Source organism: Piliocolobus tephrosceles, chromosome 16 (assembly GCF_002776525.5).
Source record: "Piliocolobus tephrosceles isolate RC106 chromosome 16, ASM277652v3, whole genome shotgun sequence".
NCBI classification, from domain to species: Eukaryota; Metazoa; Chordata; class Mammalia; order Primates; family Cercopithecidae; genus Piliocolobus; species Piliocolobus tephrosceles.
In genome coordinates this window covers 23960869-23979518 of record NC_045449.1, presented here as the reverse complement: position 1 = coordinate 23979518, position 18650 = coordinate 23960869, and the positions used below count along the sequence as shown (strand labels likewise).

General features: G+C 43.3%; 1 protein-coding gene across 3 annotated transcripts in view; it reads right to left on the bottom strand.

Moving 5' to 3' along the window:
* The window catches only part of TAOK1 (TAO kinase 1), a 167025-nt gene extending 150650 nt beyond the window's left edge, over window positions 1-16375 (bottom strand). Inside the window, exons 1-2 of one of the 3 annotated variants that reach the window (XM_023183810.2) lie at window positions 16251-16375; window positions 15817-15885 (exon numbers count right to left, since the gene is read on the bottom strand). The gene's annotated coding sequence lies outside the window, so the exon portion shown is untranslated. Of the gene's footprint in view, window positions 1-15816; window positions 16126-16250 lie in introns of those variants that run through there. The other 2 variants (XM_023183809.2, XM_026447095.1) reach the window with 2 other exon arrangements.
* Between the last annotated feature and the right edge of the window lie 2275 nt (window positions 16376-18650).

Below are 18650 nucleotides of genomic sequence, written 5' to 3'. Positions count from 1 at the left end.
GAAGGAAGGAAGGAAGGAAGGAAGGAAGGAAGGAAGGAAGGAAGGAAAATATGGAGGGGTCAATCACAGATAATCTTAAGAAACAATGAAAACAATTACATGGAAAAATTATTTATGGTAAAGAGTCAGAACAGATATGGAGGGATAGTTATGAGGGAGAAGGGATAGGAGGGAGCCTTCAGGAATGTTGGAAACTTTCCATAACATAATCTTAGTAGATACATTAGTAAAAATAAAAATAAAAAAAATTCATTTAAGCATTTGTTTGTACGTCACAACTGAAAAAAATACACACAAAGAGTTGCCAGATTATGATATAGAAAGTACTTCCGTAGACCAGGCACAGTGGCTCACGTCTGTAATTCCAGCACTTTGGGTGGTCGAGGCAGGTGGATTACTTGAGGTCAGGAGTTTGAGACTAGCCTGACCAATATCGTGAAACCACATCTCTACTAAAAAAAAAAAAAAAAAAAAAAAATTAGCCAGGCATGGTGGCGTGTGCCTGTAGTTTCAGTTACTTGGGAGGCTGAGGCAGGAGAATTGCTTGAATGTTGGAGGCAGAGGTTGCAGTAAGCCTAGATCCTACCATTGCACTCCAACCTGGACAACAGAGTGAGACTCTGTCTCAAAAAAAAAAAAAGTAAAAAGAAAGTACTTTTGTAGGTTTGTAGAAGTAAAAAATAAAATACCACATAAGGAGATAAATCTTATACCAATAGGTAAGGGGAACTGAAATGGGAGCGAAAAAGACAGCCTTTTAAGTAATGTAGAATTAAGATAATAGTACTAGCTGGCTGAGCACGGTGGCTCACGCCTGTAATCCCAGCACTTGGGGAGGCCTAGGCGGGTGGATCACCTGTGGTCAGGAGTTCAAGACCAGTCTGGCCAACATGGTGAAACCCCATCTCCACTAAAAAAAATACAAAAAATTAGCCAGGCGTGGTGGCGGGCACCTGTAATTCTAGCTACTAGGGAGGCTGAGGTAGGAGAATCGCTTGAACCCAGGAGGTGGAGGTTGCAGTGAGCTCAGATCACGCCACTGCACCCCAGCCTGGGCGACAGAGCGAGACTCCATCTCCAGAAAAAAAAAAAAGAAAAAAAAAACAAACTAGCCAACACTTATGTAAGACAATATGCCAGGCACTATTCTTTTTTTTTTCTTTTTTTTGAGATGGAGTCTCACTCTGTCACCCAGGCTGGAGTGCAGTGGCATGATCTCGGCTCACTGCAAGCTCTGCCTCCCGGATTCATGCCATTCTCCTGCCTCAGCCTCCCGAGCAGCTGGGACTACAGGCATCTGCCACCACACCCGGCTAATTTTTTGTATCTTTAGTAGAGACGGGGTTTCCCCATGTTGGCCAGGATGGTCTCTATCTCCTGACCTCGTGATCCGCCTGCCTCAGCCTCCCAAAGTGCTGGGATTACAGGCGTGAGCCACCGCGCCCGGCACCAGGTACTATTCTAAGAGCTATACATACAGGCTGGGTGCAGTGGCTCATGCCTGTAATCCCAGCACTTTGGGAGGCCGAGGTGGGCGGATCACCTGAGGTCAGGAGTTCGAGACCAGCCTAGCTAACATGGTGAAAACCCATTTCTGCTAAAAATACAAAAAAATTAGCCGGGCATGGTGGCGTGTGCCTGTAATCCCAGCTACTCGGGAAGGTGAGGAAGGAGAATCACTTGAACCCCGGGGGGCGGAGGTTGTGGTGAGCCAAGATCATGCCATTGTACTCCAGCTTGGCCAACAAGAGAGAAACTCCATCTCAAAAAACAAAAACAAAACTAAGAGTTATACATACAACAATGCATCTAATCCTTTTAACACCATGTGGAAAGTATTATTATTCCCATTTTACAGACAATGAACTGAGGCCCAGAGATTAAGCGCGTTGCCGAGGCTCACATAACAATGACAATATCCATGACAACAAACTTTTTCACCACTTTACACCACATACATATCCATAAATACACAACAACACAAAAACAAACTAAAAATAGCAACAATAAGACTAGAACAAAAACAGGGACTAAAATGATACTTTTACAGATAGAGTGCTTCCAATGGCAACAGCCCCTTTCCCCATCCTATAAATTCAATGTCAGCATCCCCGCCTGACTATAAACCTCACTGAGCAAATATATCATCTGCACAATCATCCTTACATCCCCTACTCCTAAAATAAGGCTACACAGACACACACACACACACCCTCTCACAAAATGTTACAGATACTTGGAAAAGAGAACAAAGAATGAAACACATTTCAAAAGAAGAAATCCCATGACTTCATAACCTATTGTGTGAATATAGTTAAGAAAAGAGATTAAACAAATCAAAAATAATCCCCAAGTTTCTAATTTAGAAGACTTAGGGTTAGCAGAAATAAAAATATATGTCCATAAAAAAGCCTATATACAAATATTGCTAGCAATCTTATTCATAATAGCCAAAAACTGGAAATAATTCAATTATCAATCAACAGGTGAACAGATAAACAAACAGTGATATATCCAAACACTGGACTATTACTAAGCAACAAAAAGAAATGACCTACTGAAACACACAACATAAATATCACAGCTATTATGCCAAGAGAAAGAAGCCAAACACAAAATTGCATACTGTATAATTCCATTTCTATGAAACTCTAGAAAAGACTAATCTCATTTAGAGCAATAGAAATCACATCAGAGGCCTGGTGTGGTGGCTCATGCCTGTAATCCCAGCACCTTGGGAGGCTGAGGCGGGTGGATTGCCTGAGCTCAGGAGTTCAAGACCACACAGTGAAACCCCGTCTCCAACAAAATACGAAAAATTAGCCAGGCATGGCACCATGTGCCTATACTATAATCCCAGCTACTTGGGAGGCTGAGGCAGGAGAATTGCTTGAACCCAGGAGGCAGAGGTTGCAGTGAGCGAAGACTGTGCTACTGCACTCCAGCCTAGGTGACACAGTGAGACTCCATCTCCAAAAAAAAAAGAAGAAATAAATCACATTAGTGGCTGCACAGCAATAAAACTGAAAAGAGACCGCAAAGGGGCCTAGGAAATTTTGGGGGAAATAAAAATTACTCTATTATTAAAGTGATCGCAAAATGTTATGGGCCAGGCACAGTGGCTCATGCCTGTAATCTCAACAGTTTGGGAGGCCGAGGCAGGCAGATCACTTGAGGTCAGGAGTTTGAGACCTGCCTGGGCAACATGGCGAAACCCCATCTCTACAAAAATTAGCCAGGTGTGGTAATGCACTCCTGTAGTCCCAGCTACTTGGGAGGCTGAGGTGAGAGGATAGCTTGAGCCCCGGAGACAGATGTTGGGGTGAGCTGAGATTGCGTCACTGCACTCCAGCCTGGGGGACACAGCAAGACCCTGTGTCAAAAACAAAACACAACAAAACAAACAAACAAACAAAAAACCTTATGGCCAGGTGCAGTGGCACACACCTGTAATACTGCCACTTTGGGAGGCTGAGGCAGGAGTATCACTTGAGTTCAGGAGTTTGAGACCAGCCTAGGCAATACGGCAAGGCTAGGGAAGGATCAAGTCTGACTCATTTCTGTATCCTGCCACAGTATCTAGAAAATTTCTACAAAAAATCAAAACGTTATTCAGGAATGAATGGCAGCAAGCTCCTGCAGTCCCAGCTATTTGGGAGGCTGAGGCAGGAGGATCACTTAAGCCCAAGAGTTCGAGGCTGCAGCACATGCCAGTGCACTCCAGCAGCCTGGGTGACAGAGCCAGACTCTACCTCAGAAACAAAACTAAGCAAAACATGTTATTAACATTGAAATAGGTAGGTAAACAAGGGGAACCTTTTGCAAAAGATTAAGAAGCTGAGTTCAATTTAGATATGTTCACCCCAATGTGTCTTCAAAAAGAATAAGATATCTCAGTTGGACACTGTGGCTCACGCCTGTAATCCCAGCACTTTGGGAGGCCAAGGCAGGTGGATTGCTTGAGCCCAGGAGTTCAAAACCAGCCTGGGGAACATGATGAAACCCCATCTCTACAAAAAATACAAAAATTAGCCAGGTATAATGGTGAGCACCTGTAGTCCCAGGTACTAGGGAGGCTGAGGTGAGAGGATCACCTGAACTTGGGGAGGTCGAGGTTGTAGTGAGTCATGATTGTGCCCCTGCACTCCAGCCTGGGCAACAGTGAGATTATGTCTCAAAGAAACGTAGAAATAAAAATAAAAATTAAAAAAAAAGATTATCTCAGTCAGGCAATTGGGTATAAAGGATGGAGTTGGGGAGGAAGCAGGAAGAGAGAGAGAGACAGAAAAGCACTGTGTTGAAAGACACCTACTATTAAAAGCAGTCAGAAAGAACAACCAGTAAAATACAAATTTTAAGAAGAAAGTCAGACATGGTGTCTCATGCCTGTAATCCCAGCACTTTGGGAGGCCAAAGCAGAAGAATGGCTTAAGGCCAGGAGTTCAAGACCAGCCTGCGCAACACAGCAAGTCCTCATTCCTATATGTGCCTGTAGTCAGTCCTAGTTCCTCAGGAGGCTGAGATGGGAAGATCACTTGAGCCCAGCAGTTCAAGGCTGAAGTGAGCTATGATGGCACCACTACACTCCTGCCTGGGCAAAGGAGCAAGACGCTGTATCTGAAAAAAAAAAGAACTGTAAGAGGTACTAGGAATGTTCTCTATCTTATTCTTAGTGGTGGTTACATGAACATATACATCTGTAAAAATTCAACAGGCTTACACTTCATATTTATGCACTTTGCTGCATTAATTATACCTCAATTAAACAGTTTAAAAAAAAGAAAAATGGCTAAGCATGGTAGCTCACACCTGTAATGCCAGCACTTTGGGAGGGTAAGGTGTGAGGATCACTTCAGCGCAGGAGTTCAAGACCAGCCTAGGTAACATGGAGAAACCCTGTCGCTACAAAAATTAGCTGGCCATGGCGGTATATGCCAGTTGTCTCCCAGCTACTCAGTTGGGGGGCTGGGGGTGGGTAGTGGACTCCTGTGGTCTCAGCTACTTGGGAACCTGAGGTGGGAGGACTGCTTGAGCCAGGGAGGTCAACCAAGGCTACAGTGAGCCATGGTTGTGCCACTGCACTCCAGCCTAGGCAAAACAGTGAGATCATGTCTCGAAAAAGAAAAAAGAAAAAAAAAAAGATACAGCCCAAAAGTACCTTTTCGGCTTCATTTTGCCAGACATCCATCCCAAATCACATAAATAACCTATAGCCACAAATGATCAGTTATCACCCTCTTCAGTATTGATCATTCATGCTCTCAGGTATGTAATACCCTTTGCACTTTTTTTTTTTTCAAGACCCCCATATAAAACCTCACTCCCTCAGGAATCACTACTCCTAAACACCCCTTAACTCTATCTGTGTAAGAGCTAAATAAATGGTTCTCAATCGGGTGATTTTGCTGCCTAGGGGACATTTGGTAATAACTGAAACATTTTTTGATCATCACAACCGGGGGTGATGCTACTGGCATCTAATGGGTAAAAGCCAGTGATGCTGCAAAATATCCTATAATGCATAGCACAGATCCCCACACAATGAATTATCCTAGCCAAAATGTCAATACTACCACAGTTGGGAAACCCTACATTACACTATTGTATGTATTTACTTCCAAGCCTGTATCCCTACTAAACTACAAAATGGGAGGGATCAATTCTTACTCTTTGCTGTATACTGGTGCAGTATCTAGAAAATAACACATCAAAAAAATTATTAATAAATACAGATGTGTCATTACTGAACCTATTTTAATAACCACACTGCCTAGAATGCTACACTCAAAAAATACAAAAAATACGTGTGTCATTGCTGAATCTTACTTTGATATGAAAGCTATATAACTTACTGGCTACACTTAGTGGTGTCTTTTTTTTTTTCTGAGATGGAGTCTCGCTCTGTCTCCCAGGCTGGAATACAAAGGTTCGATCTCGGCTCACTGCAAACACCGCCTCCCAGGTTCAAGCAATTCTCCTACCTCCTCCTCCTGAATGGCTGGGATTACAGGTGAGAGCCACCATACCCAGCTAATTTTTGCATTTTTAGTAGAGACGGGGGTTTCACCGTGTTGGCCAGGCTGTTCTCAAACTCCTGACCTCAGGTGATATACCCACCTCAGCCTCCCAAAATACTGGGATTACAGGCATGAGCCACCACGCCTGGCCTAAACTTGTGGTCTTTAAAAGCAAATTCCATCAATCACTATTCTGACTTGGTGTTTTCATAGTACATACCAACAAATTACAAATTATAACTATGTGAGTATCTCAAAAGAGTATTAAATTGAAATTGATTTCCAAATTTACTGCAACATGAGTAAACCAACTGGCTTAATGACTATGTTCCAAAAGGATTTTTAAAAGGACACTGTTTTGTCAGGGCACTGTGGCTCACGCCTGTAATCCCAGCACTCTGTAATCCCAGCACTGTGTAATACACAGGCCAAGGCGGGTATATCACCTGAGGTCACGATTTTGAGACCAGCCTGACCAACATGGTGAAACCCCATATCTACTAAACATACATATATATATAATATATATATACACACGCGCGCGCGCGCGCACGCAAAAATAAGCTGGGCCTGGTGGCACGTGCCTGTAATCTCAGCTACTTGGGAGGCTGAGGCAGGAGGAATTGCTTGAACCTGGGAGATGGAGTTTGTGGTGAGCCAAGATCATGCCATTGCACTCCAGCCTGGGCAACAAGAGTGAAACTCCATCTCAAAAAAAAGGACACTGTTTCAAAAATTTTTTGAACACATCTCATAGTGCCATTTGAATAAAATCGAGTAAAATAATGGATACTAAAATCCAGGCTATCATTTCACCTAACTTTAATAAAATTTATGTTAAAATATAGAATGGTAGTGTACTTTAACATATTGTCAAAAAATTAAACAGTTTTTACTTACCTATTAAATATTTAGACACAGGGTCTCACTGTTGCCCAAGCTGGAATGCAGTAGCACTATCGTGGCTCATTGCAACTCCATCCTTTTAGGTTCCAGCAATCCTCCTGCCTCAGTGTCCTGAGTAGCTGGGACCACAGGCACATGCCACCATACTTGGCTAATTTTTTATTTTTAGTAGAGATGAGGCCTTACTATGTTGCCCAGGCTGATCTTGAATCCTTGGCCTCAAGCGATCCCCTTGTCTCAGCCTCCCGAAGTGCTGGGATTACAGGCAGAAGATACCATACCCAGCTGAAAGTTTTTATATCATAGTTATTTTACTTATTTTGGCACATATTTCATGCCAGGTGTGGTGGCTCATGCCTGTAATCCTGACACGTTGGAAGACTGAGCTGGGTGGATCACTTGAGTCCAGCAATCCAAGACCAGCCTGGGCAACATGGTGAAGCCCTGTCTCTATTAAAATACAAAAAATTAGCTGGGTGTGGTAGCACAGGCCTGTGGCTACTTGTGGGGCTGAGGCAGGAGGATCACCTGAGCCCAGGAGATCAAGGATGCAGTGAGCTGTGATCCTACCACTGCACTCTAGTTTGGAGTCTTACAACAGGTTCTTAAAAGAGTAGGACCCTGTCTCAAAAACAAAACAAAACAAAAAAAATCTCCCCCCCCACACAGAGAAATATTTCATATCTCAACACTGTTTTATTTTTTACATGCCCAGCCAACTTTTTTATTCTTGATTAAAGATTAATGGCATTATTTTATAGAAGTAGACATTCATACATAAAACACAAAAATACTTTGTCACTACCTAAACTGAAGATAAAATGATCTTTTAATTACTCCATTTTCAAATTATTTGTTCTTTTCTAGAGAATTAAAAAATGATTATCTCTAATAACTACATGTCAAAGTAAAGAATCTAGGCCAGGCATGGTGACTCACACCTGTAATCCCAGCACTTTGGGAGGCTGAGATATGAGGACTGCTTCGGTGCAGGAGGTCAGGGCTACAGTGAGCTGTGATTGTGCCACTACACTCCAGTCTGGGTGACACAGCAAGACCTTGTCTCAAAAGAAACACAAAAAACAAAAAACAATCTGAAAGTGAGCACATTATATTGCTCCTCTGGGACTCAGAACTCTATTCTAGTAAATAAAACCAACTGAAATACCATACTCCTATCATGTAATGAGCCCTATAAAACACCATCATTATCTACCATTTATGCAGTAGGAGATTACTTAAATACTATATATTAAATAAAACAACATACACCATACAAAGTTTCTGTACAACAATGAAGAGCAAAGTTTTCTCACCAAGTACAGTCAAAGATATGGATGCTTTTGGCAAAGAGACAAAGCTTTTCCAATTTTCAGTAACACTAAATTCCCCAAGTCTAAAAACAGAAAAACCTTGACCTTGTTTAGTAATGCTGTTCATCAACTTTTTCTGAAACCTCTTTCTCAGTCTCAATGGGAATAAATTGTAACAAATCAATCCAAAATACAAACTAGAAGTTTATAACTGCTACCATGAGTGAATTAAAAACATCAACTAAAACATAAATGCAATGGTTAGATGTAACACATTGCAGCACACTGATTTTTTTTTTTTTTTTTTTTTTTTTTTTGAGACAGAATCTTGCCCTGTCACCCTGGCTGGAGTACAATGGCATGATCTCAGCTTACTGCAACCTCCACCTCCCAGGTTCAAGCGATTCTCCTGCCTCAGCCTCCCTAGTAACTGGGATTGCAGGTGTCTGCCTGCCACCACGCATAGCTAATTTTTTTTTATTTTTTTTCTTTAAATTTTTTGAGAATAAGTCTCACTCTGTCTCGATCTCTTGACCTTGTGATCCGCCCACCTCGGCCTCCGTTCTAGGATTACAGGCGTAAGCCATCGTGCCGGGCCTAATTTTTTTTTATTTTTAGTAGAGACAGGGTTTCAGCATGTTGGCCAGGCTGGTTTTGAACTCTTGACCTCAAGTGATCCACCCACCTCGGCCTCCCAAAGTGCTAGGATTACAGACGTGAGCCATCATGCCCGGCCTGGTATTTTTTAAGTACCCTTTATATACTTAATTAATCACATAATAATTTTATGAACAGATGTATTTCAATTTAATTAAATTAAATCTATGTATGTCCCCAAATAAAATAAAAATAAAAGATATTTTCTTAATATCCTCCAAATAAAAAGTTTTCAGCCAGGCACGGTGGCTCACACCTGTAATCCCAGCACTTTGGGAGGCTGAGGCAGGCAGATTGCTTGAGCACAGGAGTTCGAGACCAGCGTTGGCAATGTGACAAAACCTCATCTCTACAAAAAATACAAAAAAATTAGTCAGGTATGGTGGCGCATGCCTGTAGTCCCAGCTACGTGGTAGGCTGAGGTGAAAGGTCACCGGCCCGGGAAGTCGAGGCTGCAGTGAGCCATGATCGTACCACTGGACTCTAGCATAGGGAAGGGGAGTGAGATCGTCTTAAAAAAATAAACAGATAAAAAATAAAAAGTTGGCCGGGCGCGGTGGCTCAAGCCTGTAATCCCGGCACTTTGGGAGGCCGAGACGGGCGGATCACGGGGTCAGGAGATCGAGACCATCCTGGCTAACACGGTGAAACCCCGTCTCTACTAAAAATACAAAAAACTAGCCGGGCGAGGTGGTGGGCACCTGTAGTCCCAGCTACTCCGGAGGCTGAGGCAGGAGAATGGTGTAAACCCGGGAGGCGGAGCTTGCGGTGAGCTGAGCTCTGGCCACTGCACTCCAGCCTGGGAGACAGAGCCAGACTCCGTCTCAAAAAAAATAAAAATAAAAATAAAAATAATTAAAAAATAAAAAGTCTTCTTTTTATAAAATTCTGCAATTCGTGAGAAACTGCACTCACACATAGAGTGTGACATTAGATATCTCATAATACATGTTCCTTAATACAAAAACCTCAGAAGTTATCATGATTACCCAAAACTACTGATACCCTGCCCAGGATCTTTTAGGCAAAGTCCTTGCTATCTCCCAAGCTTTGAAACCCAGGAAAGGTAAATATACCCAATATGATCACTAAATGGACTACAGATCAATCAGTAGAGATTGAAGGAGAGTTGTTGAAAGAAAAAGGAAAAAGCAAAAATGAAACAAGCATACTTCAGAGACAGAAGATTAGAAGTAAAAGGGATGAGGTAAAAAAAAGAAATTTTAGGCCAGGCACAGTGGCTCACGCTTATAATTCCAGCACTTTGGGAGGCCAAACAGTGGCCTCCCACTGTTATAACAGTGTAACCAGGTACCCAGAACATACAAAAATGTGGCAAACTGCTGAGCACAGTAGCTTACACCTGTAATACAAGCACTTTGGGAGGCCAAGGCAAGAGGATCACTTAAGCTCAGGAATTTGAGACCATCCTGGACAACACAGCGAGACCCTGTCTATACAAAAAAATTTTTTCAAAAATTAGCCAGGTGTGGTGGTGCACACCTGTAGTCCCAGTTACTCAGGAGGCTGAGGTGGGAGGATCCTTTGAGCCAGGAGGTAGAGGCTGCAGTGAGCTATGATCACACCACTGCATTCCAGCCTGGGCAACAGAGCAAGACCCTGGCATCAAAAAAAAAAGAGGCAAACAAAAGTTTCCCATAATAATGTTTACCCTTACTTTATGTACCATACTGACACTCCTCATCACTTTTTAAAATTGTTATTGTGACTCACTAAATTGAATTTACAAGCCATTAATGGATCACAAACTAAAGTTTGAAAGCACTGGCTTAGAGGAACTAAAAATAATAGGAAAGTCCTTGTCTTCCTATGAATATCTAGCTTGAGAAAACTATTCAGAAGGTGGAATTCTCCCAGGGCTGATATACTGTCTTATCTGGCACAAAATAATCACTTAAAGTTTGTTGAACTAATACATTTTGGAATGTAAGGCACTTTCAAGGTAAGGACACATCTACAAAAGATACCTAAATAAAACCACTTAGAAGAACATGGGTACTCTGAATCCCTTCAAAGCCAAGGATGGTAAAAAAAAGCTCCAGAAGGTAGAAGAGGGATACCAAATTTTTCTTAAATAAACAAATTAAGTACTGGAAAAGAAATGTTGTTTCTTTCTTTTTTTTTTTTTTTTTGAGATGGAGTTTTGTTCTTGTCTCCCAGGCTGGAGCACAATGGCGTGATCTCGCCTCACTGCAACCTCCGCCTGGTTCAAGTGATTCTCCTGCCTTAGCCTCCCAAGTAGCTGGGATTACAGGCACCTGCTACCACACCCAGCTAATTTCTGTGTTTTCAGTAGAGATGGGGTTTCACCACATTGGCCAGGATGGTCTCGAACTCCTGACCTCAAGCAATCCGCCCGCCTCAGCCTCCCAAAGTACTGGGATTACAGGCCTGAGCCACCACGCTCAGCCTGAAATGTCATTTCTTAAGACAGGCTTTATATCCAACAAAGGAAAAAGAAAATCTGTGATAAATTAAAAACTCCCATCAGAGGTGGGCACAGTGGCTCCTGTCTATTTTTTGTCTAATTTTTGTACAGACAGGGTTTTACCATGTTGGCCAGGCTGGTTTTGAACTCTTGACCTCAGGTGATCCGCCCACCCTGGCCTCCCAAAGTGCTGGAATCACAGGCTTGAGCCACCATGCTGGCTTTTGTTTTGTTTTTAGACAGTCTCACTCTGTCGCCCAGGCTAGAGTGCAGTGGCATGATCACAACTCACTGTGGCCTCCATCTTCTGGGCTCAAGCAATCCTCCCACCTCAGCCTCCCAGGCAGTTACAACAATCATGCACCATCACACCCCACTAATATTTTCATTTTTTATTTTTTGGAGACAGGGTCTCACTATGTTGCCAGGCTGGCCTCAAACTCCTCAGCTTAAGTGATCCTCCTGCCTCAGCCCCCAGCATGCTGGGATTATAGGCATAAACCACCATGCCCAGCCCCTGCTAATTAAAAAAAAAATTTTTTTGTAGAGACAGGGTCATGCTATGTTGCCCAGGCTGCTCTTGAACTCCTAGCCTCAAGCAATCCTCCCACCTCAGCCTCCCAAAGTGCTGGGATTACAGGCCTGAGCCACTTTGCCCAGCCCAGAAATAATACTTTTTCAAAGAGATTCGTTCATATATGATCCTCATCCAAACATCAGCCCTCAACTAATGTGTACCAAAAATGCTCCTCATTTATAAAAGATTAAATTAGTATGACTGCAATTAGTTATTATAATAAAGACCACTGAAAACAAAACAGAGATACAAATGAAAAAATTAAGTGATTTTAATATACAAATAAGCCAAATGCAAAACACAGAATTTATTTCCAGGTGAAAGACATGAAAGACAGATTAATCTCAACTCTAATTTCAATGCCGACAATTGACCCCTAGGTAACTTCTGGATTTACTAAATATTCATGTCTACTAAGAACTGGCAAATTATTAAAATAAATCATACTCATGGTTAGTTATGAGCATCCAGTCTTTCTAGTATCCTGTTAACTAATGAGTTGCTTTCTTATTGTTAAAATGGCATCGTAACATGGGCCCAAATATCATATATATACCTTGTTATACAGAAAGCTTATTTTATATCACCACTCATTCAATTACCTGCCATATCCGCACTTCTCCCAAAATCGACATTATAAAAAATACAATAATTATTTTCTATTCAGTGCACTCATATTTTTGATTCTGTACATTGCTGTATTTCTTTAAAACCTCTGAGTTTAAATTTGTTTGCAATACTATCCTTTAGTTTGGAAGCAATGTTTTGTTACTGTCAAGATAATCTTAGACTATTAAAAGCCTTTAAATTCAGCTGATTCTCAGAAATTCTTCCACCTATAAAACATGAGAATTATAACCAAATTAACAAATCAGATATCAGAATGCCAAAAATTAAGTCATTAAAAGAGAATCCAGTGAAAGAGCCAGTTGTGAAAGAACAGGAAGTGATTTACACTGCTATTTTGTAGATGAACTATTTAGAAACATAAGAAGTGCCATACTAATCTGGAATCAACTCAGACTAACAGTTCTCAGCATTTTCTTTCTGACAGTGGCATCAGAGGTCATCTGAAATAACCCTCAGGCAATTTTTCCTTAATAATGTATTTAATCGATCATGAACATATTTTTCCACTTTTAGGCAACATTTCTACCAGCTCTGAAAAAGAGAGTTTTTTTTTTTTCAGTTGTCCTAAAGAGTACTCCTTAATTACAGCATGCTGAAATATAGCAAGTAAATAGTTAACCTACACCCTGTGTAAATCCTTTAAGTTTTGTAGCCTCTATTGATAATAAATCCTCTCTGCCTACAACTTTCCAAGGTAAAAGCAGTCACTCTTTTTTTTTTTTTTTTTTTTGAGATGGAGTCTCGCTCTGTCGCCCAGGCTGGAGTGCAGTGGCCGGATCTCAGCTCACTGCAAGCTCGCCTCCCGCGTTTACGCCATTCTCCCGCCTCAGCCTCCCGAGCAGCTGGGACTACAGGCGCCCGCCACCTCGCCTGGCTAGTTTTTTGTATTTTTTAGTAGAGACGGGGTTTCACCATATTAGCCAGGATGGTCTCAATCTCCTGACCTCGTGATCCGCCCGTCTCGGCCTCCCAAAGTGCTGGGATTACAGGCTTGAGCCACCGCGCCCCGGCCAAAAGCAGTCACTCTACTGAGCAGTATGCTTCGATCAACACATGCTAGTATATATGAATTAATTATCAACAAGCCATAATACGGAGAATTAGACTTCCTGGCATAACTTGCCATAATGGAGAAAACTCTACATATCAACAACATGCAGCTTTGTCCCATGAAATAAATACTCAAATGAATAGTGTTATTTCAGTTCAATGAATTGAGATGATCATTAAAAGGCAATAAAGAAAGCAAAGAGAATTCCGTCTTCTGAGAAAAAAAAAGAATAAAACTTATTTAACATACCATGTCTCCTACATCAAAATCATGATATAAAATGACAGAAACTAAGTTAGTGCCTGGCCCTACTACTAACATCTTCAAATCCCCATCTTAAAACAGGTTTCAAAATGCAACCAACACACCAAAAAAGCTCTATTGGACAACACTTAATGACAACATAAAATGCAGATGGCATTTGGAAGTATTTAAAAAATAAGTCACTAAGTAGAGCTGAAAACACTAAATACACCAAAGACAACTCATTATCGTACACATTTTAGTCGTCTTCTTCACTTTAGGAAAAAATAATTTAATTCTATTAACAGTCATATGTGGAATATTTTAAAATCACATAACCAGTATTTACTAAACACTTAAAAAGAAAAAAATGTATCATCAGTACATGGAGACTTGAAAACTACTCTGGTCACAAAAAGCACTTGGCAGCACATTTCCAGAATGTTTAAATTTTTATTTATTTCTACTCAACTAAGAACAAAACCAACAAGTACTACCGTAAATCAGATAAAATGATCTGTTTTCAGACAAATATGATAGGTAGCAAAAGAAGTGAAAAAATGACTGACTACAGAAAATAGATCACAGAATAATTAGGCAGATTAATAAGAACAAAGCAACAGCTGCAGAAAGGTTTGTAACTCAACCATTTTCCAAAAATTCCAATTTCAATATTATACAAAACAGTATTAACCCTAAAAATTCGCAGCTTAGGGAGAAATGCTCATCAGACAGGCTGTCTGTATGTAATAATTGTTAATAATTTTTTTTTTTTTTTTTTTGAGACGGAGTCTCGCTCTGTCGCCCAGGCTGGAGTGCAGTGGCACCATCTCGCCCCACTGCAACCTTCGCCTCCCGGGTTCAAGCGATCTCCTGCCTCAGCCTCCCGAGTAGCTGGGACTAAAGGCGCCCGCCACCACGCCCGCCAAATTTTTTGTAGTTTTAGTAGAGATGGGTTTTCACAGTGTTATGGTATCAATCTCCTGACCTCGTGATCCGCCCGCCTCGGCCTCCCAAAGTGCTGGGATTACAGGCGTGAGCCACCGCGCCCGGCCAATAATTCTTCATGAACTACAAAAGTCATAGAAAAAGAAAAAGGAAATGAGGATGAGGAGGTACAAAATTATTTTATTGAATTCTAACTAAAATACAACCTGCTCACAAAAAAATGTCAACCCAGACATCTCTCAAAAAGAGAGACACCAAAACTGTTCTAACAGAAGAGGGGTCCCTCTCGAGAGGCCATATCCCCCAACAATAACACCAGGAGCAGATACACTGCCCACGGACAGATCTCAGGGGAAGAGTATTAAAACGGTACTGTCATCGATTCAAAACCAAAAGAAAAAGAGTAACCTTTTCAAGGGAAGCGCCATTACTTCCCTCTCCTGCTCCCCCTCCCTTCTGTGTATACATGAGTCTGTGTATGAAGAAACTGCCTTGGACTTCTGCAGCATTGCAGTAGACTAGAGGATGGGGAAGGGGGAAGGGTAGGGGGAGAGAAACGCTTCCATCACCCCTACAGAAGAGGAGTATAGATTTCCCGTGCTAGGGGGTGGAATCCACCCAGCAAGCCACTCAGAGCAGTCTCCCTTCCCAAGAATACACAGACACTACAAAGGAGAAGAAGCGGGAGGAGCAGCGGCACCAGAGGAGAAAGGGACCTCGCGCCTTTAAACCGGGGTGCACATCAAGCCAGTCTCCCTGTGAGAGCCACACCTTCCTCCAAACATCCCCCTTCCAACACCCCTTCCGGTGACCCTCAGGAAAAAGGAATGGAATTGCTCTCGCCCCTTAAACCGGGAGGGCGCCCAGCTCACCAGCTTCTTCACCCCACCCACAGAATCACAGACCCTCCTTGTCTCCCTCCCCCACCCCACCCCCACATTCCGTCTTCCACACACAGGCCCGAGTGGGCCGAATTTCCCCGCCCCCCTCCATATCTCCCTTTCCCAAAGCAGAGGTGCCCTTACCCTTTCGCCGACAGGTCTGGGGCGGAGCAGGCAGGCGCAGCCCCCGGCAGCGCTCTGGTAGCCGCTACCCTGGAGGGTGAGGAGTGAGGAGGAGGGGGCCCGGCGACAGACCGCCGCCCCCCCCCCCCACAAGAGCCCCAGCGAGCCGCCCAGCCCAAGCTCTGCAACAAGGGGCGGCGGGGGGGGGGGGGGGGGGCGAGGGGACTACCGGGGTCGAGGAGGCGCCCTTAGCGCTTGGGCTCAGTTAAGATGGCGCGGGGAAGTGCCGGGAGCCGTAGCCGCCGCTGCCGCCTCGGGGGAACCGGCCCGGGCCTCGGCCGCCTCTCGTCCTCACACAGCCGAGGCCCTCTCGGTCCCCCGCCGCGGCCCCTCGGCGGGCGGGCCCACGCGCAGCCCTGCGCCACCACCACCACCCCTGGGAAGGGGGCGCTCACAAAGGGAAGAGAGGCCGCGGGCCGGCCGGCGGACGGTGGGGCGGGGTCCCCCGGGGCCGGGAGGCCTCAGATGTTCGCAAGTGTCTAGTGCGCTCGGCCCGCGAAGGGCGCAGGGCGAGCGGGACCCCTCCTCTCTCCTCAGGCAGGCGGCGGCACCGACTCACTCTCTTTGCCACCCTCCCTCTCTCTCCCCTAGCCCTGAAGCCACAGAGCCCGGCCGCTGCCCAGGTTCCCCCCCTTTCCCCGACACCACTCCCCTCCTCCCCACCGTCATCCCCGTCTCAGATCTCGCGAGATTTCCCGCCTGACAGGCCCGACCCTGCGCGAGACACGACTACATGCGCGCGCGCGCCATCACAGGAGCGCGCAACGCTTGCTACGGGCGGAGTTGTCCCGGTGGCCCGCAGTACCAGCCTCTGTCCAGCATAGCCTCACTGCGTTCAGGGAGCTTCTAATGCCATGCAGGCATCAGCTGCACTCATTTCACCCGGGAGATCTGAAGAAGAGTTTATCTGCACTCCCTTCTGGCTTCCCACCTCCAAAGCCCGCCACTGATCCTAGGAATAAGTTTGCCCTGGAGTGTGAAATATCCCATTCCTGCACAACTTGGTTTGACACCCCCTCCCCCGTGGGATTCAGAGGTACACTGGGCAGCGCAATCAGTATGCAGTTGAGTTTTTGAGATTCTAATAGTTGATAGTAATTCTTGGGACGACAGTAAGACTTGGAAATACAGATCTAAGCCACCCTATATATTGGTGATGGTAGAAAAAAAGGTAACTTCTTGAAAAGTGTCTGTGGGTTTAGTAAGTTGAGTAATGAGAAGTTTTGGAACAAGAGCAGCAAACAAACTGAAGACTCCAATGCAGAGAAGAAGTACAGTTTATATTCTTTTATCTCAAAACTTTTTTTTTTTTTTTTTTTTAGGGAAAACCCCTTCAGTACTTATTCAGGAACACTAAAAGTGCAGTCATAAAAAATCTTGGTTCTTCAAAGACAAAAACCACATGATTATCTCAATAGATGCAGAAAACGTCTGACAAAATTCAACAGCCCTTCATGCTAAAAGCTCTCAATAAATTCGGTATTGATGGAACGTATCTCAAAATAATAAGAGCTATTTATGACAAACCCACAGCCAATATCATACTGAATGGGCAAAAACTGGAAGCATTCCCTTTGAAAACTGGCAGAAGACAGGGATACCCTCTCTCACCACTCCTATTCAACATAGTGTTGGAAGTTCTGGCTAGGGCAATCAGGCAAGAGAAAGAAATAAAGGGTATTCAGTTACGAAAAGAAGAAGTCAAATTGTCCCTGTTTGCAGATGACATGATTTTGTATTTAGAAAACCCCATCATCTCAGCCCAAAATCTCCTTAAGCTGATAAGCAACTTCAGCAAAATCTCAGGATACAAAATCAATGTGCAAAAATCACAAGCATTCTTATACACCAGTAACAGACAGAGAGCCGAATCATGAGTGAACTCCCATTCACAATAGCTTCAAAGAGAATAAAATACCTAGGAATCCAACTTACAATGGATGTAAAGGACCTCATCAAGGAGAACTACAAACCACTGCTCAGTGAAATAAAAGAGGACACAAACAAATGGAAGAACATACCATGCTCATGGATAGGAAGAATCAATATTGTGAAAGTGGCCATACTGCCCAAGGTAATTTATAGATTCAATGCCATCCCCATCAAGCTACCAATGACTTTCTTCACAGAATTGGAAAAAACTGCTTTAAAGTTCATATGGAACCAAAAAAGACCCCACATTGCCGAGACAATCCTAAGACAAAAGAACAAAGCTGGAGGCATCACGCTACCTGTCTTCAAACTATACTACAAGGCTACAGTAACCAAAACAGCATGGTACTGGTACCAAAACAGAGATAGAGACCAATGGAACAGAACAAAGCCCTCAGAAATAATCCCACACATCTACAGCCATCTGATCTTTGACAAACCTGACAAAAACAAGAAATGGGGAAAGGATTCCCTATTTAATAAATGGTGCTGGGAAAATTGGCTAGCCATCAGTATGAAAGCTGAAACTGGATCCTTTCCTTACTCCTTATACGAAAATTAATTCAAGATGGATTAGAGACTTAAATGTTAGACCTAAAACCATAAAAACCGTAGAAGAAAACCTAGGTAATACCATTCAAGACATAGGCATGGGCAAGGACTTCATGTCTAAAACACCAAAAGCAACAGCAACAAAAGCCAAAATTGACAAATGGGATCTAATTAAACTAAAGTGCTTCTGCATAGCAAAAGAAATTACCATCAGAGTGAACAGGCAACCTACAGAATGGGAGAAAATTTTTGCAATCTACTCATCTGACAAAGGGCTGATATCCAGAACCTACAAAGAAAAACGAATTTAC